This window comes from Zosterops lateralis (genome assembly GCF_965231275.1).
Source record: "Zosterops lateralis genome assembly, chromosome: 1".
In the NCBI taxonomy this organism is placed as follows: Eukaryota; Metazoa; Chordata; class Aves; order Passeriformes; family Zosteropidae; genus Zosterops; species Zosterops lateralis.
In genome coordinates this window covers 22745478-22772398 of record NC_139762.1, presented here as the reverse complement: position 1 = coordinate 22772398, position 26921 = coordinate 22745478, and the positions used below count along the sequence as shown (strand labels likewise).

The 26921-nt window shown below is 40.2% G+C and overlaps 1 protein-coding gene across 7 annotated transcripts in view; it reads right to left on the bottom strand.

The window, feature by feature from the left end:
* Positions 1 to 8295, bottom strand: part of ADAM22 (ADAM metallopeptidase domain 22) — a 115142-nt gene extending 106847 nt beyond the window's left edge. For all 7 annotated transcript variants that reach the window (XM_083869117.1, XM_083869119.1, XM_083869118.1 and 4 more), the window contains exon 1: positions 8252 to 8295. The gene's annotated coding sequence lies outside the window, so the exon portion shown is untranslated. The remainder of the gene's footprint in view (positions 1 to 8251) is intronic.
* Positions 8296 to 26921: the final 18626 nt, after the last annotated feature.

Here is a 26921-nt window from a genome sequence, read left to right as displayed (position 1 = left end):
TTCCCTAGTTTGAGCCATTTTTCTTAAAACACACTAAATATAGCACTGATATATGATTGATCTCTATGTATGAGGTATTTCTGTATATGTGTGTGTAAAATACATCTCTCCTAAATGACCTGGTAATCTAAGGTATATCATCAAGAACGAAAAACATTATGCTAATAGAATGATAATATCTCTTCAGGATAATTAATCTTTCTTTTTTCCTACACAAACACACACTCACAAATACACACTAATACATTCTCTATAATTATTTTGTGTCAGAAAAATACAGACTGTGGAAAGGCAATTTACTTAGTGCTGATAATTCCATATGTTTTAATCACTCTACTCTAAACCAACAAACATTGCTTCCAGTAAATGCAATTGCTCAAACACAGTAAAATACTCTTTATCACATCCATTGAGGGGAAAATAAAGGAATGACCTTCTCAGAAAAAAAATTAGTGGGTCAGGCAAGTGTCTTAGGAGGGGATGCACAATGACATACTTGGAAATAACAGGTAAATTAAACAAATCACCTTCTGTTCTCATTTTAACCAGGATGCCAATAAAGCACTCACTGGAATTTCACAGACATCACTTAAACTTTTCATATCCAACCGAAGTCAGCAGCAAACCTGTGCTGATTTCAATGGTGTTTACCAGTAGCTGGTACTAAATCAACAAATCTATTTACAATAATAGAGAAATAACAGGCAACAGAAATTTGTTAGCCAAAACCTAAATTATAATATAAAAAATGAAACTGAGTTATCAAAAGCAATTTACCCTTTCAAGAGATGTTTTAAGCATAATAGAACAGTGTACAAAACAAACTGGAGGAAGGTAATAAACTTACAGATAATTGTCATAGGTTCATATTTACTAAATAGTTAACTCTACAGTAAGAAAAAGGAAATTTAAAAAAAATTAAGTCCTGGGCAAGTTTTAGGAACAATGTAAAGAAGGGTTTCAATAAGAAATGCAAAAGCTGTGCTACTCTTGTACATGACACTGACAAAAGGCAGTAGTGAGTGCACAATTCAGCAAGGATACTGATACACTGAGGAGGTCATCCAAAAGGCAAAGAAATTATTAAAGGTCCTAAAAGGTGCCATTTATCAGAGATCCAGGAGGTCAAAGTTTTGAATTTAACAAAAAGAACTGATACACATACATACCAAGGTGGAAGGAAAACCCAGAGCTACCCAGAACTTTATCAGACTGAAACTATGGTTCAAATGTTTATCAATTAGGTTAATTAGCAATCAAAACAACTTATACTTTGACAAATTCTTAAGTCCCATAATTCTTAAACACAAAAATGAAACAAAAAACAAAAAAACATACAAATGAACAAACAAACAGAAAGGCAAGAACCCTGAGTGGTGATGCTACAAACAGGTCTAACTGCATAATCCCAGGTAACTTCCCCAGTCTCAGGATGTTTAGTGAGGCACCAGTAAAACCCTAAATTTTGCCTTATCCTTCTTTATCTTTCAGCCCAAACAGAATCAGTTGTTGAAAATTTCAGCAGAACCAACATTTTTCATTAAGCATAAAATCCTGTAATCATTTAAGACCAGTTTGTACAAAATATGTGTTAGCAACAAACAGAATAATTCCCTCGCAGAGAACAAAATCAACATTTGAAATTAAGCAACAGTATCAGCAAGAGTTTCTCAAGTCTGCATAAGTTTGCACTTACGACCATAGTAGTTTTTCCATCACAGACTGGAATGGGGAATGACTTCAAAGGGCTGAGAAAGAACAGTCCTGTTGGGGTCCTGATCACAGAGCACATGATAAACATTACTTAACAAATAATTCAAAGATAGTGAAGAACACGATCCAGTACTTCATTCAGAAGACCTGAACCAGCCTACAAATTCTGCTACAAATAAATTGATAATAAATAATACAATAAAGTTTCAGAGCACCCTCATATGGTGAAAAGGCCATTATTTTAAGAATCAGTTACTAAAATATGATCATACCCAAGTGGGGCTCCACAGTCTGAACACAGCATGATCAAGGAAAGTGAAGAGAGCTTAAATTCCTTTGATCCCAGCAAACTGGAGCCACTAGTGAGAAAAACTGGGACTGTGTGCAGCCAAGACATTCACCAAAGTAACTAAAAAGGGAATGAGTTGGAGCGTAGGAAGGCCCAAAAGGGCTGAGAGGAAGAGCTGTTCCTCCTCAGGTTTGATCTGACCATCACTTACCACACACAGTTATCCAAAGAGGAACCAGGCATCACTACCAAAGTGACAGGGATCAGAAAGCACAGAGCACTTTTAGAGGAGGAAAGGCAGAGGGGTTCTCTCACTGCCCTCCTGCAGGTGAGCAGGAGAAGCACAAGGCTCACAGGGGCAGCACAGGAGAACGACTCACCAAAAACTAGTTACAAACAGTGCAACCGCATTTCTTAAAACACTTGGGGAAATTAATCCATTTGAATTCCACAGAGCCAAATGTTTACAATTTAGAGCAAATTTAGGAATATGTTTTTCATTTACAGCTTACATGACACATTGATATTAGTATTGGAGACCATTTGCCAAGAGAAATTACAGGCAAAGTTTCAGCAGTTTGTTTCATGAAAAAGCTGGCACTTGTCTGTCAAGCTGCCTTTTATTTTGCTTCTCTTTTCAGAATTTTTTGATGAAGTTTATAATCTGATCCTGTAAGGTTTGCAAAACTCTAGTTAAAAGACATTCCTAATAAACATTCTCACAAGGCATAAGGAATGTCTGTATCCTTCTCAGCAGTAGCTGCAAAAAACATTCAGAGGCAAAGCAAAACAATTCAATTCCTGTGGTGCCAGGAACATTCCAATATCACTAACCAGAAATAATCTAAATTAAGATTGACATATACAAAAAAATCTATCAATATTTTCTGAATAAGCTTTTTTGGTTTTGCCTACCTTTTAATAAATTAAGAGAAAAGGGTGTTTATTTTCCACATAGAGCATAGAATTATTGAAAAGGTTTTTAAAATTGCCTCATATGTAATCTTTCAGCCTTCTGAAAGTAGTTGATCATGACAACAATCAATTTCTACAGTGTGCCAGTCCTCATTCAGGACATGGCCAGGTGCTCAGTTGGAACAGATGATGTGGGAGCTTCCTGAAGTGGCAGAGTTCTGATCACATCTCACCCAGCCTACTACTTCTGTATAGATTAACTTCCACTAAAACACGGACCAAAGGAATTAAATTTGTGTTTCAGGAAGAGAAAGCAGCTGATGGTTTTGCTCCATCATAGCGACAGTCAGTCACTGAAGGACACTGAAGAACAATGTAGTCCTGAAGCACTGAATATAAGATTGAAATCCTCATTTATGCTTGTGACCCTTCAGAGCACTTCCCCATCAACACAAACCTGAAGATCCCAGGGTGCCAGTGTGTTCACTGTCACAAAAAAAAGACATGATATAGGAGGGCTCTTCTTGTTATAACATGAGAAGTCAAGGCACACACGCAGGTGGTCAGATGCTTCAGGGAGGTTTCTGAAGGCCAAGGAACTCCTCAGTGTCCACACTGCACCTCAAAAGTGACCACATTTCAAACTTACACTCAAGAAACACTCTCTGCTTGTCTCCACGATAGGAGACACCACAGCCTTTATACGAAGTGTGATGCTGCAGCATCCTCTCTCTTGCCCATCATGGGTTCCAAAAGTGACCCTGGGGTGATCCCCCCATGTCAGAGCCTGTCCATTCCCCAAACAAGCACAAACACTACAGTTTTTCCAACTACCCATCCAGCAGCATGCCCCTTCCAAACCCAGTCCATGACCACAGCTGGCTTTGGGCCATCATGACATCAGGTCTCAGCTGCTTCACCCATGAACAAACATGCCCTGGCTCTAAGACAGACAGACATGAGCAAAAGGGATTCAAAGAGGCTTTTGGAAACATGTCCTATGTCCTGATAAGCTCTGCTGTTTAATCACATACTTACAACACAAGATGAGAGTGTAAAAATGGTTGTGTGACTACATTTAAAAAGAAATATTCTGCGTGAGAAAAGAAACAGCCATTCGCTGAGCCACAGATTCTACCACAGCATTAAAAACTTTAAGGGGAAGGGGTCAAAATAAGGAAATGAGGAAGCACACTTCGTTGCTGTGTGACACCCCCACAGGTCTGGGTCAGTGGCCAGAGCTGGACACCTGTGGAGGGTGAGAAAGCTGGAGCAGCACCTGCCTGTGCTGCTGGCCAGCCCTGGCTCTGCCACTGCTGGGGGCAGCACTATTCAGGATGGCCAGAGAAAACAGCTCCCTCAGATGCAGCCCTGAATGCCCAAGGATACCAAGGCAACAAACTCATAAACACACCAAAGCCACTAATGCATCCCTAACCTCTGCCTAAGGGATTGAACCTTTTTAAAATACAGCTGATTCAACCTGAAAGCTCCTTTGTAAATGCTACAGCCAGTTGAACAGGCAAGAAAAGTTAAAAAGAAACTGTATCTTCGAAAAAAGCTCATTGTAGAAACACTATGGCAACTCAGGAGAAAAAAAGGAGGGAGAAAGAATGGTGATGTATATGGAGAAAATACCGCCATCACTAAGAAAAGAAAAAAGGAAACTACACTGTTAATTTTAACAGCTTATTATTGCTTTTTATTATCATTACAGTTATATTCAGCATATTTTAGATCTGCATTTAATGTGAGCAAATACACATTCACAACCAGTTGAGATCCAAAACGAGCAAGAAGTACACAGATTTCAGTGTTAAATTAAACTGCCACACTTTAATGCCAGTTGGATTTTTTTTTATTTCCTTCCTCTCACTTGCATCCAGGACTTGCAGAATGCTCCTGTCCTGAGCCTCAGTTTTCCTGATGTGTGAAATGTCAGTGTAAATTCTGCTTCTTTGTTTTCCTGCCCAGTTCCTGTGTCCTTACTGCTTGTTTCACTGCAGAAACCAGAGAGCCTTTGACTGCAGGCCACTGTTGTGAGAGGTGGCAGAAGAAGGAAAAGTTGCTTCAACTAACACCCCAAATCAATAGTAACAGTGGTGAAACAGAAAGTATCAGGCAATGGGAGAAGAGAGAACAGTACACTGTGCCAGTCTCAAGTGTGAGTGTAAAGAAAGTTGACAAAGAAATGGTTAAAGAAAAATCAGAAATTTGTGCAGTGTCTATGACACTGGTGGTGGCTGAGTGGACAGCTATTCCTGATGGAAAAACATGACAAAGAAATGTGTGACTCTAGAGAACTGACTAAGAACAGAGATGGAAAATACACAAACACAACAGAATCTAAAATAAAATAGGGTACTCAACAGGAGTATGTATAAAACAGCACAGCCAAATACAGCAGAAGGAACAGAGAATCTAACAGATAAAAATATGGATTTGAAAAGAATAGAGAAAATAACACCCACATGGAAAGCAGCAAAAGAAGAAAAAAACATTTGCAGACAAACATCTGGAATCAGGAGCATATTTTATTTTATGATTGTTTTAAGCTCTCTGTTTGCTACTCTAATTTTCATTTTGAACTTTTTGCCCTCCATAAATTCAGGAACCATATGGGAGAATGAACACTTTCACTGTGACTGACCACCACTGATATTGTAACTACAGATGATGCTCAGATATATTCAGGTAACACTAAGCTTTAAACAACATGAAGACTGCAAGAAAGGAAACTGACATAGGCAAGGAGCACCTCTTCTCTCTGATAACCTATGTATTTTAAATTATTTCTCCCTCTGTGTCCCCCACACCTCCTTTAACGTTTCTCAAATGTGTATTACACCTGAGAGCTAATTTTACCACAGGGGCCTGTTTCAGTATGCTTTAGATATTAGCAGAGGTTCAGTTATGAATACTAAACTGATATTTTTTTCCAGAGGATAACTAAAAGTTTGAACCTTGCTGCTTAAATGAGTTTAACTACTTTTTAACTATAGAACTACTATGGTCTAAATATACACACAGAATATAATATGAAGAATATGAACTGCAAAAGAAAAAAAAATTACAACCTTCCGAATGAAAGATTTTTTCACAGAAATGATAATTAAAAATACACTTGAAATGTTGTTTTGGTATACTTGGCCCTCTTTTTATTTGATGATCTTCAAATGATATTTCAGAGGTAGTTTAAAAGTTGATTTAAATATCATGATAGAAGCCAAACTTCTTGATTTCCTTGCAGCGTCCTTCTTTTAATTTTGCAGAATTTGTGATAGAATTTCTTTCGTATTATAAAAAGTGTAGCTCTTCAAGAAAAGTTAATATTAAGTTGGATTCCAGCACTCTTAAGAACACTAAGAAAGCATTTTGAGTCTTACCACACACATACTTGTGCAATATCATCCAAGACAATAAAAGAATGACATAAAAATGGCAGTCAGCTCAAAACAAATAAAATGTTAAACATATGTTTGTGTGTCTATGTGCATATATGCATAAACAAAAAATTCTACCTACAAGTTTCCTTATACATACAAAGCTGCAGCTCATAAAATCAAAGCCTTAACTTTTCTTTTAATAGACCATTAGTAAATGTGCTTACTTTTTTAAGATGACTTGAAATTTATACTGTAAAGACAATACTGATCTTTTAGAAACTAAGTGTGACCACACCATTAACCTGGCAAATTAAAACAGGTTTGTGCAGCCTACTCTCAGTAAGGCATAAATATATATACAAAATTTCTGCTTCCAAGAAACATTTCAGTCTCAAGGATTTGGTGCTTTTCAGCAGGAAATTTTTTCTCTATAAATGTTTTAAAACACTGTTCTTATAAAATCATACTTCTAAAGCAGCCTCTTGCCTTCTCCTTCCAGCAGCACTCTGTCCCCACGGTCTGTAACCAGCAGGGATTCACATGTGCTTTTTAACTAATGTCAGTGCATGTAAAGAAATTACCACTGTTTCAAGTATATTTGCAAGTCAAAAAACGAACCTGAAATTTGAGTGGGTGTCACTGCAACCTGAATGGTTCATCTTTACAGCAGAAAAACTTGGAGCAATTGCATGCATACTCTTACACCAAACCACAAAACATTGTGTTCAATTATTAGGAACTGAATTATTTAACAAAACACTTCTATTTACTCTATTATTTATTCTCTTTTCACTTCAGGACAGAAAAGCAAAGTAACTCCCATGTTAAAACAGCTGTGCTAAAAGATTACTTCAAACACTTATTAGTGAAAGCCATGCACCATATTTCACCGCAAGTTTACTATTATTCAATCTTTTCTCACAGACTGAAGTTTACAGCGCTGCTGCCTTATAATGCCTCTCTGTTCCAAAAGGCTGTAAATACATCTGGAGAAACTTCATTCTCAAGTACCCATTGCTTTTTGAGTATTAGCTGCTGTGCAATTGATGTATCTTCAGTATTTTATGCTCGGTTATTAAAATGCTCAGAGCTACCAGCTTCTGGCAAATCCACATTTTAATACCCAGGGAGGCTCTGTGTGAAGTTCATGCCTTTATGGTAAACTGGCAGAAGAAGGCCATACCCACAGTGCTGTGTCCAGCTCTGGGCTACTGAGAACAAGAGAGACATAGAGCTCCTGAAGCCAGTCCAGCAGAAGGCAACAAAGATGATTAAATGACAGGAGGATCTCTCTTAGGAGGAAAGGCTGGGAGAGCTGAGCCAGTTCAGCCTTGAGAAGAGACAACTGAGAGTGGACCTCATCCATGTCTTCAAGTATCTGAAAGGAGGGTGCCCAGAGGATGGACCAGGCTCTCCTTGGGGCTGCCAAGCAATAGGACAAGCAAGAGGCAAAGGGCAGAAATTGACACACAGGAAGTTCCACCTCAACACAAGGAAGAACTTATTTATTGTGCAGTGACCAGGCACTGGAACAGATTGTCCTGAGAGGGTGTGGGGTCTCCATCACTAGAGATATTGAAGAACCATCTGGACACAATCCTGTGCTATGTGCTCTAGGATGGCCTTGCTTGAGCAGGGAGGTTGGACCAGACGATCCACTGTGGTCCCTTTCAACCTGAACCATTCTGTGATTCTGTGAAGTGAAATTATATTACTAAAATATTAATTATACTGGAATAGCTACCAAGTAGTAACAATGGGAATACCAAAGCCTACAATGCTACTCAAGAAAGTTACAGAAGAACTTAAAATATATCACTACAAATTAACTCAGTATCTAAAATAGTATTTTTGCTATAATACAGCCTCTAAAAACTCCACTGGAAAATTCCATTTCACAGGCACCAGGCCTTGGACAAATGTAGTATAAGATACAGTCATTACTTACTGGTTTAGTGTCACATCTAAGATGAAAGATGATCCAAAAGCATCAACCTGGAAGCTGGCTCGAGCAATGTGGGTAGACTGCAATATGGAAAAGACTGGAATTATTATTTAGTCATGGCAAAGCCTTTTGTACTGGTTTGAGAATGCAGAATCAAAATATATACAATAAGTAAAAATATGTCATTAACCAAATAAAATTGAATTGAAACAGACAAAACAGTCTTTGATAATGAATAAACGATCAGTTTTCTGAATCTATGAGAGTTATTCAAGAAATCCCAACAACACAATCTGTGACTCAGAGTAACCCCCCATCTTAACCCATCTACACCATAGGAAACGGCTCTTCAAAATCCCACCCTGGGCAAAACAGAGCAAAGGGAAGTGAGACCTCCCCTGGCTCACATGTTCCCTACACTGACTCTGGACACAGACCAGAGAGAACAGCTGAGGCATTACTGCCTTGGTCAGACAACTGTACTCTCACAAATCTCATCAACACTGCCTGAAAGAAACTGTTCATTCAGACAGACTCTCATATAGCGAGGGGATAGCAATGGGATAAAATATAATTAGCTGCTTTGTCTGTAAAGCTCTGACTCACAACCCTCTAAAAGAATCCCAAATCTCCAAACCCTTGAGCAGCTACTAAAATCAAAGAAAAATGGGTGGTAGAGAAACAGCTTGCTTGCTTGCTTCCTTTCTTTACCCTATTCTCCCCAAACGAGTTCCTTGAATTCAGTCCTATAGTGGGTAAACATGGGAACACTTCATAACTCCTGACTGCCAGAAACAGAGTTTTATTCTGGTAGTAGTGGAAGAAAATACTCAGCTATCCAATAGAAATGCAACACTTGTTTCTAGACCTGAAAACACAAGAAACAGAACAGCCATGTTATTTAACTAATTAATAAGAAAAGCCACTTGGAGACATTTTGGAACAGTATCAATTTTGTTCCTACTTTGTTTCCATTGAAATGTGCACATTAAGATTTGAAGCATGTAGACAGAGGACCTAAAAGGAAATGCTGAAGAACCACTTAAGACTCTAAGCTACACTTCTCCAAATAAATATAATACAGGATAGTACAACTGTAACAAATGATTTATTGAAAACTCTGGGAAACACAGGACAGGATGGGATAATGTGAATCATCAAATTCACTCTTTCTAAAACTACTGGCAGGCTTTCAATAGGCATTAAATCCAGAAGAGCTGAGAATACCAGCTTCCTTGGAAAAGAACAGCAGCAATGAAAAGGAAAGTTGAGGGAATCATGACTTTTTGTTTATTACGTCTTTTAGTTGCCCTACAGCAAAATTTTCTTGTTATGTCTACATATATAAGCACTAGTATTAATAAATAGAAAAGACAACAACCATGAATACATATCCACAGATGAATCCTTTTAAAAAACCGCAGAAGTCAGGACAGTTTGTCTTACTAGAGGATGCTCAGGCTGAGGGCTCTCTATAAAAATGCCTGGCTGTGTCACTACTGTGAATACAAAATTGCATGACAAGAAACTCTACACATTTACATTACACTTTAGAAGGATGCAGTAAAACTGGAAAGCTCCTTAGAATTATCCTCAATAGATATAACTCGGTGTCAGACACCCTTTTGTCTATCCCCACTACATCTAACCTGCTTTGTTACACAGGCCACCAGGTCTTTGCTAAGTGGTTCTTGTAATTTCTGGATAATTTATCATCTTTTTTGAACAAATGTATCATTTTTGATGAAATTAGTATATATATTACATACAGTTTATCTTACCTGGGTAAATAATAGGTGGTTAATCACCATCAATATTAAAAACTTACTTTCTATCAAAAAAAGCATTTAAAGAATTAAAAAGCAAATAAACAAACAACAAAAATACACATCCAGCTGGCATCTGTGATGACAGACACCCACAGAATGTACAGACACCCACAGTACATATGGCACCCACATGCAGGACCATCATTTAGCTGTTTCTGGCCTGCAGCAGCTAGTGCAACCACAAATACAGCAGAAACAACCATCAACAAATTATCACATTACCATTGTTGTTTCTTTTCCACCTCTCAGGCAGCAGAGTCTGCTTTGAATGATTTTAAAATTTCATCTTCTCTTGCTAGATGTGAATTTTCAAGCTGCTGTTCACAAACAGGATGTGACAGGCCAAGAATCAAGTAAGGTACAAGGGACCAATGGCAGCTCTGTTACTCCCTTGTTCCACTGCAGCCCATTTGCTAACCTTAGCTAACCTTCATTCAGCCACCTGCACTGCAACAACTACTTTCTGAACAAAGGAGTAATGACAGCCCAGTTTTTTGATTCTCATCATTACATTATTGAATGCAAAGAACATTCTACAGCATTTCATTACTCCTGCTTGTTAACGACATAGCTAAATATGCCATCATTTAGATCTCTAGACAGAGTATAACCAAGTCCTCTGTATGACCATATGCTGGTACCAGAAGAGAATTAACGAGTAAGAAATAATATAAAAACCTAATTTGAATTTCTAAATGTACATATATTAAATGTAACATTTGTCATTAAAATGCATCCACTTCATAGATCATAAGAGCAAAAATTACTCTATTGTTTCGGTTTGGTTTGGCTTTTAACTGCTAGGTATATTGCACCATATCGATTTGGTCTGGGAGATTTCCTCTCTTGAACACATCTCTAAGATAAACAACTACAAGCTAATGTATTTCTAAGGTGACCTGGACCACAGTTATTCCCTGACAAAAACAATGTGGATTTAAGGGAGAAAATATGTATGACTAAATTAATACAAAAAACATTACACAGAGATGTAATCACTCCCCAAGACACATGATGCAAACCCAGAAACTTACCATTAAGTCTAAACTCAAGTGCAATCAAGTGTATCTCAAGGGTATTTTAAACCTACCAAGACACCAAGACATTCTGGATAGCCTGACAAACTCAGCCCTTTCCAGAATTTGCATCCCCTCCTGATAGGCATTTGTAAAGCACTTCACACTGTGGGCTGCTGCCCAAAACGAACAATTCTGCCCCATCCCAGCCATGTGTTCCCACCTACTCTCCCTTGTCAGCTCATGAGGCCAGCCAGAAAGTCAGATCAGCAGCAGAAAATTAATCACCACTTGGAGTGGGCATGATTTTTGTCAGACAAATAAACTGATCTAAATAAACCACAAGGTAGATGCAACAGAAAGAAGTCAGAGGGGACACCCAAGAAACAATGAAGAGGAAGACAGATTTCCCCTTTCAGCTAAAAATGTCATCCACCATAACAAAAATCTGAACCTTAAGAATTCCACACAATGCATTTTTTAGGGTAACAGTTTTTCTAAATATCTGCTTAAGAACCACAAAATAAAGAAATGGATTTTAAAAGTCTTGTCTCTACATTATCTTTAAGCACATCTACCTGCCCGCTCAGTGAACAGGTAAAACGGCCAGTGCAAAGGAGCTTACGTTCATAGACCTATGTCAATAAAAGAACCCAAAGAAAGGAAATATATAATTTTCCATCTACACCACCTCAGTCAAGCAGAAATAACAAGAAAGACACCTACAAAGGCTTCTCTAAACCACCAAAGCAAGACAATCAATTACATCATTTAGTTCTCAAACCCAGGAACTCTCTCAGAAAATCTGAGGCTTTTGCAACAACCATCCGCTTGGCACATCAGTGGCTGACAACTGAGTCATAAAAGGAGAATTCCTGGAGACCAGAAGATGCACTCAGTGCATGAACAAGAGCCAGGAAAGGAGAATCGAACAACTTAATGGAAGAGCACAATGCAATGCCTCCAACACAATCAAAAAGTCCTGAAATTTTTATGTCATGCAACTGAAGAAGAAAAATACCAATAACAGCTCTGAAATTAGCTGCAGTACTTCAGGTGCAATTTCTAGTGGTGCATAAATTGCATGGACCCGCAAGGCTCACTACAGAAAATACCAAGCATCCCATGCACCACATGCAACTATGCAGAGCTAACTTCTATTAAAGATTGTAAAGTTTAAGCATCTCAGTGAATGCCTGAAAGGAATCGAGAGTAAATGGAGTGGAAAAGATTATTTCAAATCACTAAGCACTAAGACATTTTATCTGAAGCAAAGATAAAAAGCTTGAATTCTACAAAAACAAAAGTGGTATGCAAACCTTCCTGCCAAACCAAGAGCAATGTGATTCCAGTTATTTTAAATCACCTGCTCCATGCCTCAGGGATCACTGCAGTAATAGAGGAGATGGACAATCAGTATCAAATATGACTATTTATTCCTACAAAGAAACACAACAGAATAATGATGTCCCTTCAGTACTCCTGCTGGGGATCAGCTTTCTCCAGAAACTGGCCCCAAAGAATGAGCATCTGCAAAGGGAACCAACATGCATCACTGCTGATCAACATCAGCGCACTGTTCCGGAGGTAACCTAAAATGTATTTCAAAGATTTTAATTTCAAACAGGGCAAATATCTTAACCACCAGTGAAACATTTACAAGCTATGCATTTTCTTGAATAATCAAACTAACAGGAAATTTAAATGGAAAAAAATTGACATTTTCCTCACATTGTATATAATTAGCTGAGTATTGAAAGCAGCACAGTAACATGCTGACTAATATTTTTCCTCAAAAAATAAGGAAAAATAATTAAAAATATGTTGTGATGCAATGTGAAATTCCTCATAAAATGTTTCTTCCTTGAATAGTATCCTTAATAAAGCACTTAGATACTTTTTAAAAAGTTTTGCTAGAAGAAATTACAAAAATTTCTGTCAAAAAAGAACAGTTCGTTAAAAAAATTGAGGAGAAAATCCTATTTATATGTTTGTCCTTGGATGTAAAAAATTTTCTATTTATTACTATATATAGCATTGTAGTTTCTAATTAAAAGATTCTAATCAGATTTGTAGACTTGAAAGAAAAGCATCAAGAGAATCAAAACATAAAATAATACAGGATATTAAAGGAAAAAAAAAACTTTAAAAGTGTTATTCAGAGCTTGTAAGAACAATGAGATTTTATAGCAGACATTCGGTGAGTCAGTCACATTTACAAAATAGCAGATTCCTTAGATATTAATTTAATTTCCCACTCCCACCATTTCATAGAACAGAAACTTCAGCTTGTTGACAGTCCCTTAAGTGTGTATGAAATAAGTTATCTTAAGTTCAGTAAGGACACATAAGCCAATGGGAAATCAAAATAAATTTATTTATGAAATTACATGAAAAACACAGTGAATTTTTTATGTAGATCTACCTACATTTGCTGTTTTGAAAATAACCATTAGAAATAAATTTATGCTCGGGAAATACAGTGCCAATTAGCATTCTATAAAATGACATATAAAATGTACACACTCCAAAAAGACAATTTTCAGCCTCAGTTTTGCTGTAATAAATCCTGAGTTATGCAATATATTGTTGTTTTATGTAAAATAAGAAATATGTGCCAAAACTTACTTTTTCATGTGCACTGGGAAGAAAAAAAAAAATTTGCTAAGACAAAAAAATCACAAATACGCATAAGTCTAATATTAAAAATATGTATCCCAAGTGAAAGAATCTCCTTTCAAAACTACACAACAAAATATAACTGCAACATTATTACCTCAGGCTTTCTCTTTTGCCATTTGAAAATATCTAACTTTACTCAAAATTCAGTATCACTGAACCAGATCCACATATCATAGCATATTAAACAGCAGCAAAATCTCTTTACTTTCCCTAGCATTCCCATAATATTTATAGGCACTCATTTACTGTATTAATCATCATTATTTGACATTCTTCATGCAAGCTCCTTCTTTTTATCCAATGCATAAATCTAAATATCTTTGGTGGGGTGGAGTTTATTTAATGAAAAAACTGCAGAATAGGAGAATAGGATCATGGTTTGACAGAAACACTTTTACAACTACCTCTTTGGGGCACATTTAGTAAATCAGTTATTTATTCTGAGGAAAAGCTAGAAATAAGAAAATATTTTAATAGATGCATGTTCATTTTTCAGTCCTGGATCTCACATCTGTTCTCCATGCCAAGTGAGGGTGGAGCATGGGGAGATCTAAAAATCATCAGCTAGAGTCTAGTGCCAAGGCCCAGTTCCTTGTGGTCATAAACATGACCTAAAATAGCTTTTCTTCATATAAACATGATAGTATCAATGAACTCAAACTCAGAAGCAAGAACCACTTGTACCTCCAAAATGCCTGTAATTAGTCTTTCCAGTAGGAAAAAAAAAAAAAAAAAAAAAAAAAAAAAAAAAAAAAAAAAAAAAACACAAAGGAAAAGGGGAAAAGGGAAAAAAAATCGCAACAACCCTCCCTATTTTGTTTCTTAGTGTGTTTGAACACAGAGACTATTTGAATTTACTCAATATATATGGGGGAAGAGCACAAGGGAAAAAAGTCCCAAGCACAAACTGATGCAAGGTGTTACACAGGTGTCACTGCTGCAGTCAGTGCCTGGGTGGCACCATGGATCCTTCTGAGGACCCCTGAAAGCTTCTCTTCCTGCTCTCCTTCCTCACCTCCACTTCATCTTTCTCGAAAATTGACCCAAGGTTAACTGTTAAGTGGAACAATTAAGACAGGAAAACTACTGGGTTGTCACTGCTAGCAAATTTAGCATGAGCTATCATTTGATCTCACACATCTAACAGGACAAATTTGAGTAACTGAATGGGCAAGATGCTGCTTCCCAAGAGGCAATCTCACACTTGTTTCCAGCACCAGTAAAGCCCTGTGGCAGCAGATCTCACACTCATTCTGCTTTTAAGTGTAGAGGATGATGTTAATTTGATTCTGAAATTTTGTTTATAAGTTTTGATTTCCTGTGAGACTAATTACTGCAAGTCTTCAAATGACTGTGAAAGGAAGAACTGCAAGAAATTTTGGGAAGTCATATTTATTTTCCCCTTTTTCTGAAAGGAAAGCAGCAAGGATTCATATATAAAAGGTTACATACAACTATAGTGCCAGAGGTCTTAAATATATCACTACTGGGGCAAAACCAGAAAACTGGTGACTGCTCAATCTCATGTTTTTAAAATGTACTTAAAAAGGTTCTTCGTCAAATACTAATGGCTAGGGAAATTATGAACAAATAGGTTGTTTTAAGTGTGATTAATCAAATAGAAGGTTACATACAGAAAACAAAGAAAAGTCATGAATGAAAATTTTAGAAGTTCAGAATCTTTTCCCGCCATAATTCATACAAAACTTTGACCACCATTGAAGATCACACTTCTAAAACTAAGACAGGGAGCAGAGCAAACAAAGACTCACCCTGTGACCCAGAAACACCAGTTTCCATTGCTCCCCACAGTGACTGTAGTTTTTAAAAAGCCAGATCTAGCAGGAAAAGCAATGTACTGGTATGTCTAGGAGTCAGAAAAAATACTACGGCAGCAGTAGTGCAACGTGTTCCATCTGTATCACTCAGCAGCCCAGGACCTAGCTGCAATCAGAGGGGGAAGCTACTGTTTGTGAAGAAACAAGAGATCAGAGGGAAAGGACTCCAACAAGGACAATCCATCCTCAGTAAAATACTGCTCTCCCTGGCAGTTTCAAGTGGGCAGAACCCAAAGGAAATGCTACTGGTGCACAGCTGCAGCATGAGAGGCAAACAACCAACACACCACCCATCTGCAGGGGGACAGAACACTAAACAAGGGCAGCAACACACGTGCTGTGGGCAACTCTTCAGCATAAACCCATCTGCATGTCTCTGGAGAAAGGACTATTGTCCAAGAACACCATTTAGGCAAGAAGGAAAACTCAACGGATCCAACAGTCGGGAGGAGTGACGGCATTTCCTTTGCTGAAGCAGATGGTGCCTTGAGGTCATTTTTAGCTACATGTTTTCCAAGCTCTGAAAGGAATCAATAACATTTAAAGGCCCCCTTTTCAGCATCTCTTGAGTCTTCAGAAATGAAGGAAAAAAGTTCCACTATGAGAAAAATCTACAAAACCCCTCCATTAAGCTACCTTTACATTACAAATAAAGCATTCAAATGTAGTAAAAAGAGCCCACACTAACTTTGCTCCTTCATACAGTATCAGTGACTAAACCTTTTTCAGCAACACAGTGACATATTTCAAACATTTTCAGTTGGTCTTACATTTAGTTTACATACAAATGAAAGCTTACTACCAAAAGATTAGCTCTGCCCACTGGAAGTAACAAGCACACTTTGACACCTAAAGCCTACCAACATGGTTAACTTCTCCCAGGAATGGACCCTAGGCACCAACAGAAAGTTTACCAACATCCTGTTAGCATTAGAGGCTAACAAAAGCTTGACAAAATTGCAGACTCTTAGGCACACCACTACATTGCTCAATCAATTCCACAGATGATACTTTTTTAATATGACTCACCCTCTACATTCAAGTATCAAAGTCCTGCTTCAAGTTGAAAAGTGCGAGAAAAGCAAATTTCAAAACTCTTCTTTCCCTTGATACAGCCCAAGAGATCAAAATGAATCAACATTTTCACTGTATATGTTTTCTGAAACAATTGATGGATGGATTTTTTTCATTCCCACAGAATTTCAGGAGTTGAAATACTCTAAGGAGACATTTCTGGAACAGAGTGTATTCCTACATACTGCTATTCTTCTGGGCTATTTTTGAGCTGTAAGTCAGGGCTCTAGCCTCCACATTCCTATACATCACACTTTCATTAGAAGGCATTTACCCACACAAATTTTTCTAAACTTTGTACTAATACAACATTCTGGAGTATGCTTTTCCTAAAGCACGTCCCTTGCCACAGTTTTCTGGTCTGGTAACACCCATTTCACTTAAAAACAAGGAAGAAAGAGAGACTTAAGAGTGAACTTAGCATAGGTAGACAAACCTGAGCTGGTCAAATTACCAGATGAATCATCAAATTTCATTGTCTGAGGGCAAATGCACAGCAGTAATGCCACAGTTAACTTACTTTAACTGAACCCAATTTTCAAGCTGGACTCTTAGTGACTCAAAAGTTATAACATCTCTAGGTCTTTGCCACTTTCTGTGATTTCTTCATAATTCTTTAATTTCAGGTGACACTGACTTTCCACTTGGACTTACCCAACCAGCCAAGCCCCATCACCGCAGTGCATGCCACAGCCTGGCAGAACACACCTTGACCATGTTTACACGCCCTTCAGCCACCTTTGCTGTTCAATGCTTAACAATAAAGTTTCTGGGAAAGAAACATAAGCCTTCCCTCACACAATCCTCCCACCAAAATATTAAAAGCTTGCACAGATGTCATCTTCAGTGTCCAAAGCTCTCATCTGCACTGAACATGCTTCCATCTGAGGAGAGTGATGTTGTTCCCCATCCACACTTGGCTGTGGCTCAGCACAGCTGCCGCTGCACAGTTCACCCCTGCAGCAATGATTTCTCCTCTGCAGATTAATGCAACTATTGCAGTGGCTTCAGAAGAGCACTATCAGGGAGCATCTGCAGCTACAAAAAGCTAAATTTCATGCGACAGATCTCTGCAATCCTGTATGCGCTCCAAAAGACATCTCCACAGAACAGTGTACCCATACACTATCTACACTGGCAAGCCAAAGGAAAGAAGGTAACTAGAGGGGCATTGAAGGCTTTCTTGTCTGAAAGTTTTCCACAGACTATCACAGCAAATTTTGCATTGTTTAAAATAAATTACATAAGTCAAAGCTAGAGAAAAGGAAGACAGGATGGAGTCACAGATATTTTGGGGATATTGAATATAGCAGTTTTGGTTAACGCAAGAAACAGACAATTATACTGTTTCTAGAAAAAACAACATTGAAAAAAAATTATCTAGTGATGAAAACACTGAACCATACCAGTAGATGAAGAGAAAGATAGATTGCATAGGAAGACACAAAAATCCTGTGTCCAGCCTTGATCCTCTGACAGTATTGGTCTTCACCCTTTACATCCACAGTTATCCAGCTGAGAGAATACACATGGGCCTGGGCTGGCAGCTAAATCATCTGACCTGTGAGCTACTTCCCATGAAGAAGAAGAGCAGTCTGCTTGGGAGGAGAGGTAGCCTTGGTCCAAACCCATGGGAGTGCAAGACAAGGATCCTTGTCTTCCATCTTCTCCAGGGGAAAAACCCCAGCGGGAGGCAGCAACAAGTGGAATGACCACAAACTTCAGCAGAGCTAATTGGAGAGGGAAGAGCACTGAGCCAGTTGTGAGCCACTGAGATAGCTAGAAGAACCCACAATTTACAGACCTGAACCTTATCAGGCTTTTGAAGGTTTTATACAGTTTGATTGACCTTTAAGCAGTGTTTGACAGGATAACTGTGATAATGTTTCCACAAGCAGAGACCTAAAAAAGTTGTTAGTTTTGAGTCACTTAAAGACTGGTATGATTATTGGGAAAACTACAAAAGGGACCTGGACTACCAGAAGGATAATATATCTACCATGACCTTTTAACACGTATGTCCATAATGCTCTTTTGGCAAACATTTCAGAGGGAATCTTAACTTCACATGTGATTCCTCCAGAATATGGCTAAATCTCATCAAAGTTTATCATGACACTGTTCAAGATGCAATACACTTCTACACATTCATGTGTTATATGGCTGATATAGCTGACTAGACACTGTAGTAGTCCCAAAACGGGTACACAGTGAAACTGTGGCAGAAAGAGTATTCAGTGTGATCCTGCACTCAGGGGCACAAACACAGACCAGGAGTGAATACAGATACATTCATCACCAAGGCTGGAAAGCACTCCTCTGTCAGATTTTGCAGCTGCTACACTAATCATGGCAATGAGCAAATGTTGGGAAAAATCTTTCTATACAAATTGTTACATCTGAGCCTTTAAGATCCTTTTTGGCTGTATATAAGCCTGTTTTATGAGGCTAAGCCTTAGCTTTAGGAATATCTCTCTTTTCCAGTCCGTATGGCACAAGCATGAGAAGATGACACAAAACAACATGAACTGTTGAAGCAGCAGCCACCAGGGATTTTTTGCTGCATGATTTTTTGAACTCATACATTTACAGTCATAACAAATCTCATTATCGAGCAGGGAAAGACTTTTCCTGATATGAGCTTGCAATGAAAGATAAACTAGGAATTTGAAATATTCTTTGCCTATAAAATACCAAAACACACTTTGAATACTTTATAAAAAGTTGTACCTGAAAGTGCCTCCTACATCAGAAATCAAAGGACACCCTCAATGCCCTTACATCATTCAACACACAATCTATAGTCAAGTTTTGTTTTCAGCAGTTTTCCCCTCTTCAAGAAGGCAAGACCTGCATCAAGAGTATGAGTATTTTAACCATCATTCACATATTCATAAAATATTGCAGTATTGGTGAATCACACACATTTTGTCTAATGCCTTATAAATCTTAAGAGGCAACAAGGCAGGAAGAAAACCAAATTCAGCAATAAACCAAATGCATGTTATTACTCACCATAGCCCCTTTCCCAGTTTAACCTCCTTCCCTTTGGTTTTATGTTAGGATGATCAAAAATTCTGCCTACGTTTCTTCAAGAGACAAAAGTAATTTGATTAAGTGGGTAGAAAAGAATTTTTTTAATCAGGCAATTTCTCACGACACTTCTCTTTCCAACAGTCACCATTCATCAGTCCCAAACTCTAGAGATATTTTTATAAGCCACTCAATAGTCAGAGTTCTTTTTTAAAGAAAAAAAAATTAGTATTCATTTGAGCTACCCAACATAGTAACTTACAGTACCAACAGAAATTGACAGCATCAGAACAGAAAGCAAGAGTCAGCAATTTCAGAAGCACCTGCAAAGAACAGGGATATTCTGTATGAAGACTAGAGTGAGATCACAAGAAATCAGAGAATCCAATAGCAAAGACTAGGCAACACTTGAATAACCAATGAAGATTTCAAATCCAAGAGCAAGCAGAGCTATGCAAACTCAGCATGACAGAGCAAAGCTCCTCTGAAATTGATTATTAGCAATAAGAAATCATTTAAGAAATCTGCAAGCCATGATTCCAAATAGGTGTATGCTATTGTATCATTTGGTCACAAACAATGCAGGCTGTGGAAGACAAATAAGCTCTTTACTGAAAACTAATGACTCACTCATTCTGAACTATAAACAACATGCACTTCTGTCTCCAGATGCAGTTTAGTCCCCTCCAGGCCAGGCTCCCTACAACCAGGTCATCCCTCTTACTCTCTTGGGAGGAATCCACTGTACCTTCAGGACAACAGTGAAGTGAAAAACAGCTTAAGAATCTGAAATTGCTATATCATGAATGTCCCTGCACAACCAGCAGAGATGAGTGAATCTCTGTCCATGGCAGGTCAGAACCTTGTTCCCACTGAAAATCATAGGAAATGTCACAAATTTCCATGTAACGCTTAGATGTATCAAAAATGGATAATGATAATACAGGAAGTGGGGAGGGATCCTTACATGTTCCCACATTTTAACAAAGAACACGTCTGCACTGCATTGACTAAAGGAAAATATTACAAAACTTGTGGTTTCCCATGTGCTTCTTACAATACCAAAATATATGTCTTAAGGCACTTTAAGCTCTTCTTTTAAACACAAAATGATTAGATTAGCCTTCACTGAATGTCCCTGACATAGAGGACTCTCATCATCTAATACACTTATTTACGTAACAGTAAATTAGGTGTCCATTGCTAAGATCCTGGGTTGCATTAATGATAATATATTATTTTTAGTATTTTTAGCCATATCTTATCTCGATTATTCTATACACTAAATGCTGTGCAGCTGCTAACAGGCACCCTTTGAGGAACAGAGAAACTGAAATACAGGATACTAGTAGGGACTCTATTCTGCAATGTAACTAAAAGCAGAAACCCAAAGTCACATGAATTCTCCAATGTCCACTATATATTGTACATTAAAACATTAATGACATGAACACGTAATAGCCTACAACATTTGTCTTGTGCTGTGTTCTGAGGTTCAGCAATCTTGGACAACTACAACTGTGAGCACATTAATTATGTTTTTTAAGCAATTACATTCTGGGTTTCTAAGATGAGCATATAGATTATTTCTTTTACTATTTAATAGTAAAGCATGCATGGAGAGAAGTCACTCAACTCTGATGGCAATGGCCCAAAAACCTCAAAACAAACAAAACGGAGGAACTTGTTAAAGAAAAACCTCAACAAATGCTGAAAACAAACCATTACCTTTTAGAAATCTGTCATCCATCACTTCCCAGTCACTTCTGCCTTCAATTATCTCCTTTCACCCCATTTTCTCATATCACACTCCTCTGGCTCAACTCCATCATGAGCCAATTCTAAAACTCCTGATCTGCAAAGGCCATGCTTCTCTTTTGCATTCCTCTGCATTATCATCCTCATTTCCCTTTGTGCAGTTCTGAACTCAGGCTTGCATCCTTCTTGTTCAACTTCTGCCCTTTCTGCAGCTAAAGCTTTCATCCAGGAATTAAAGGAATCCAATCCGATTTAATGCGACTTCCTTCTCTCCAGCTTATCTCTCTCTCTCTCTCTCTCTCTCTCTCCCCCCTCTCCTTTTATCTTTATCCAATTCAAAACACAACTTCATTGTTTTACATTAATTCAACTACAGCCTTGTTGGCTAGTCTTCTGAATGCACCTTCCCATTCAGGTATCTCTGTTTTTCTAGACATGGTTGATAGTCCTTCACTCACCAGGGATTCTTCTTGAATGCTTTTACCTCCTCAAAGATGCATGTCCCCTTAAGTAATCCAGAACACCATCAGCCTTGGTTTGAAATCTCTGTTCAAGACCAGCTTTTTTACCTCTCAAATACAGCTATTCAAAAACTGTTAGCAATGGATAGAACATGGAGACAGTCAGAGTGTATTTAATCATAAAACAAACAAATACATTTGGAAATGTTATTGATGAAGAGGACAGCTCCATTCCCCTACTCTTTATATGCCACTGACTGCTAACTTTTCAGGGCAGGCATGGGTGTCTCTTCATGTACAAGCAGAATCCAATATCTTTATACTTCATGTGACATGCACGGGACACCCAAAAGCCCCATAGAAGTTAACTCTGTGAAGTTAGTCCATAACTTTGGTAATTACCTTCCTAAATGCAGCTCCTACACAACTTCAGTTAAGCAAAGTCAGCCACACTGCTGGTCCATTACGGCCAAGCTGACTCAGATCTCTGGGCAAGGGATGCAATATCCTGCAATCAGGATGCAACCATGCTCTGTGCCAGAATCACAGAGTCTGTACTGCTTCACTCGGTTCAGCCTGCTCGGCATTTTTCTTCTGGCCAAAGCACTGTCAGATAATGTATCCTTCCATGAGTAACAACCATCAGATGCCATGGAAGAGGCTGGGAATATTTTTAGCAGCAGAGGGAAAACTTCTTGCTCAGGAAGAAAAGTTGTAGTAGCTTTCACATTTACATCAGAGGTTTTACACATTAACATTGGTTTACTGTGGAGGTTGTTGTGAAATAAACGTATTTAACCCTTTTCAAACCCCCCGTGTTACTTTATTTTTTCTGCTTAGACTAATCACACTAACAACTTAACTAGATGAGGATGACTTGAAAATCTTATGAGCATAAGATTTGGTGAATAAAATCTGAGACATTCAGAAAAACAAAACCCATTAATTAGCAGTTTGTTCCGTAAGACCAGTATTTTAATCCTAATACTAAAGTCAAATGCAACCATTACTAAGTTTAAAACAGACATGTCACAAAGTATTTGAACTTGTGACTTTTGGGGGTCTTCAAAGAATCCTGAAATGCCTAGAAGATTTTTTTTTTCTTCTTTGAGCAAAGCATTGTGAACTTTGGGATTATTGCACTGTAAATATGGTCTTCATATGGGAAAACAATCTTTACATAGAGTAAGTTACATTCAGAGGAAAATACATATGCTACAAGGAGCTTGTTTATTATTTAACTATACAAAGAGAATGCAAGTTGTCAGTTCTTATATTTCACGGATTTTTTCACCTATTTTGCTTCTTAAACACACAGTAGTCAACCAGAAAAGGAGGAAATAGAGGCCTGCAACTCATCTTGCATGTCAGCAGTTACCTCAAATGCTTATCTATTTGTTTTTCATCTCTAACAACATGGATTCAATGTTTTTTTTCCTTTAGATGTAATAGCCATGTACCACCCTAAATAAAGGGGTTTAAGAGGAAAATCACTGTATTTTAATACAAAACGAGGTTGTTAAAAGTTATAGGGATTGGTCTTCATATAACAGAAATATGGTTTTTAGCATAAACAGTGCCAGGTTAATGACTGGACTCGATGATCTTAGAGGTCTCTCCCAACCTTAATGATTCTCTGATTCTACAGAATTTGAAAACATGCCCCAGTTTGGGTACAGGCAATTCGCGCGTCAAATCCCGTCTTTAGCTCATGTGTTACATTTCAAGCAATTCCCTTCCGATATACAATTTCTATTTTTAAAATCACATCCGAGTCCCCAGAACACAAGCCCACCCTGCCCACGCTCCAACCAGAAGCCGAAACGGAGCCGCCGCAGCGTTCCGAGCCCCGCTGTCGCAAAGGCACCGCAACTTTCATTCCGGGCGCCCCGGGGCCCGGTGCCGGCCGGGGGAGGCTCTGACAGCACGGGGACCATCGGAACTAATCCGGGCTCCCCCGCACAGGGCTGGCGTTCCCGCGCTCCTGCGGGAAACACCGCGCGTCCGGCCGCGCATCGCCCCGCACCGGGCGCTCCCCTCGGGCGGCGCCGACACCCGGGCGAGGCTGCGGGGATGCTCCGCTCCGCCGGCCCTGCCCGCCCCCCGCCCGGCTTACCTGTGCCCGCGCCGCCTCGCTCCGCACGCGTGTGCTCAGCGCCGGCCGGCGCGCCCCGCCGCCCTCGCCGGAGACCAGCCGCAGGGGCCTGATGCTCTCCCGCTCCGCGAAGGGGCTCTGGCCCCGCCGCCCCGCTGCCGCTGCCGCTGCCGCCGGCCCGGCGCCTCCTGCGCAGGGAGAGGCACGGTCACCCGGCTGCGCCCTGGCCCCGGCGCGCAGGCTGCGGCGGGCTCCGTTTCCATGGGGCTCCGCAGCAGCCTCGTCCCCCCCGTTCCCGCCGCCCCCGCCCCGAGCGCGGCGGCGCTGCCCCCTCGCCACTCACCCGGGGCCGGGGCCGCGGCCAGGGCGCCGAGCGCCAGGCAGAGCAGGCAGGCGGCCGCCCGCATGGCGCTGCCCGCTGCCCACCGCCCCGCTCGCCGCCGAGCGCCGCCGGCTCCGCGCCTGCACGGGCGGGGGGAGCCGAGCCCAGCCGAGCCGAGCCGAGCTCCGCCCCGCCGCCGCGCCGAGCCCCCTGCCAGCCCAGGAGATGGCGAGAGGCGCCGGGGCTCCCCGCAGAGCCCGCTCGGAAGAGGGAAGTGCTGGGAAATGTAGTCAAATCTTTGCCAGGGCGTGGGGGAGCGGGGCGAGAGCGCAGGGGAAGCCCCGGGGCCCGGGCGGCGCCGCAGGGATGCCGCAGTCGCTCCCGCCCCGGTACCGCAGCGCCCCTGGCCCAGGAACCCCCGCCCGCCGCCAAAAGCCTTCCCTGGCCGCTGCGGGGAGGGCGGCGGCTCTCTGGGGAGGCAGCCGGGCGTGTTCCCTCCCTCCCTGCCCCTAGCACCGTCAGCCCCTCTCTCCGTTACGTGTCCATTTTCTGAACAAACCTTCATTTCCTTCTCTATGACATTTTTTCTTCCTTTCTTAAATTTCTACTCCCTCCCCGCTTTTTTAACAAAGAGAGTAGGAGTGGATTACAACGCAGAATCATTTATTTCACGTTACAACGTGCTCTCCTGGACCGAGCAAGAGGCAGAAGTATCGGGGAGTCCCCACGATGTCCGTCCCTGCAGCGCGAGGATGATTCTCCCCCAGCCGAGGGCTGGCCGCATCTGCAGCCCAATTCTACACTCCCACCTACCGGGAAGCCGAGAGCAGCAGTGCTGCCCCTCAGCACGGCGTATCTTACCTTCCTAAACTACATTTCTGTATGAAAATGGGACAGGAGTGGCGGTGGCCTGGGGCATCTCTTTCCCCGCCGTTTCGGGGTGGCGGAGGCGCGGGGAGACAGGAGGGGTGTCGGGGCAGCGGCAGATGCAGCTACCGACCCGGGTGAGAGAATGCGAAGCCTGACTACCCACTGCAAGGTTTGTACCGTGTGTAAAGACATAATAAAGGAGGAAGTGGCCACTGAAAGGCTGCTGCTCGTTGTAGCCTCAGAGATTAAAAGAACAAACAATTTTAATTGCACTGCTTACACCGGCAACAGGCAGGACAGCCGGCACCTCCATTTGTGCCCTCGGGAGAAGAGGTTTCCAGCGCCGGGCTGCCTGTCCCCGGGAAGGGCCGTGCTCCGGGCACAGCAGAGGCTGCCCGGCTCCCGGAGCTCCCGCGGGGAACGCCCGGCCCCTTTTCTCTGCAGGGCTTGCCTTACTTACACACACCACCTTAATAAAGGAACCAGTTAGAGGATAGGTGAAGGGAATTCTGTTTCTCAGTTTGTTTCTGTGATATGAAAACAGACAAAATGACAGTCCAACAAGCCGAAGATTACAGCAGAATACTGCATGTGGAAATACATAGTGACTTTGAGGAGAAAGTGGCCAGTCAGTTTTATGCTGTCCTGCTTACACTGCTGTCAGGTACTACAGGCAAGATGCAACATTACCTCAAAGTATCCATTAAATTCTGAAGCAGCTGCTGAAACAATGCAAAATTAGCTTATAAAACTCTGGTGTGGGCTGTCAAAAAGCCCATGGGTAGGTTGGGTAAAAAAAATGAGAAAGTGCTATTTATAGCAAAGAAAAAAAAAATCAGTATTAGAATATTATGCTTCAATCTTCTTACAAAACTAATAAATCCTTACATTTCAGGCTGCAGCCAACCCCAACAGGAATTTGAGTTAGACCAAACTTTCTCCACTGGCACACTGTTTCACAGCTGCTTCTGTCAGTATTTGTGGGACAATTCAGGACATTGGGTATACATTACACCGTTCGGCAGCAGATACACTGTGCAGTTACACACTCATTTCCTGGATCAGTGCATCATCGATTTCTTTTTTCTCTTGCTCACCAGTGTTCAGATTTAGTGTAGGTGTTACACATGGAAGGTTCACCAACGCAGTGCCAGCCAAAGCTTGGCTGCTTTAAGCTAACAACAATGAAAGGATAGTTTTATCCAGTGTGTGTGCTCAGTGGATATGGTGAAGTATGATACAAATGTTTCATAAACGCAGTCCTTTTTTTAGTATACCAACTCTATATTGGTCAAACCCTTCACTAATTTTAAGAATAATATTTATAACTTTTTTTTTAATTTAGAAATACAGCCAACTAATACAAAGATAGTGTCATTTTAAAAGTATGTGGGCTAAAAGCAATTAGCCAAAACAGAGCTGAAAAAGGTGTTACATTCCTCTCCTTGCAAACCGCTCTTATTTATTTATCACTTCTGTGGTAAACGCTGAAGATTAATTCTAAAAAGAAGACTTAAATAAATTGCAGAAAATTTCTATATTATGTGGAAGGATCTAAATCACAAGGATGTAAACCCGGATCTGTATGTCTGAAGTCCCTTATTATTGTACACATTGATTAGCAATGGATGATTTGACAGGCTTAATCCTTCAGAGAAATATTTACATTTCATTGATGGTGATTTCACATTAATT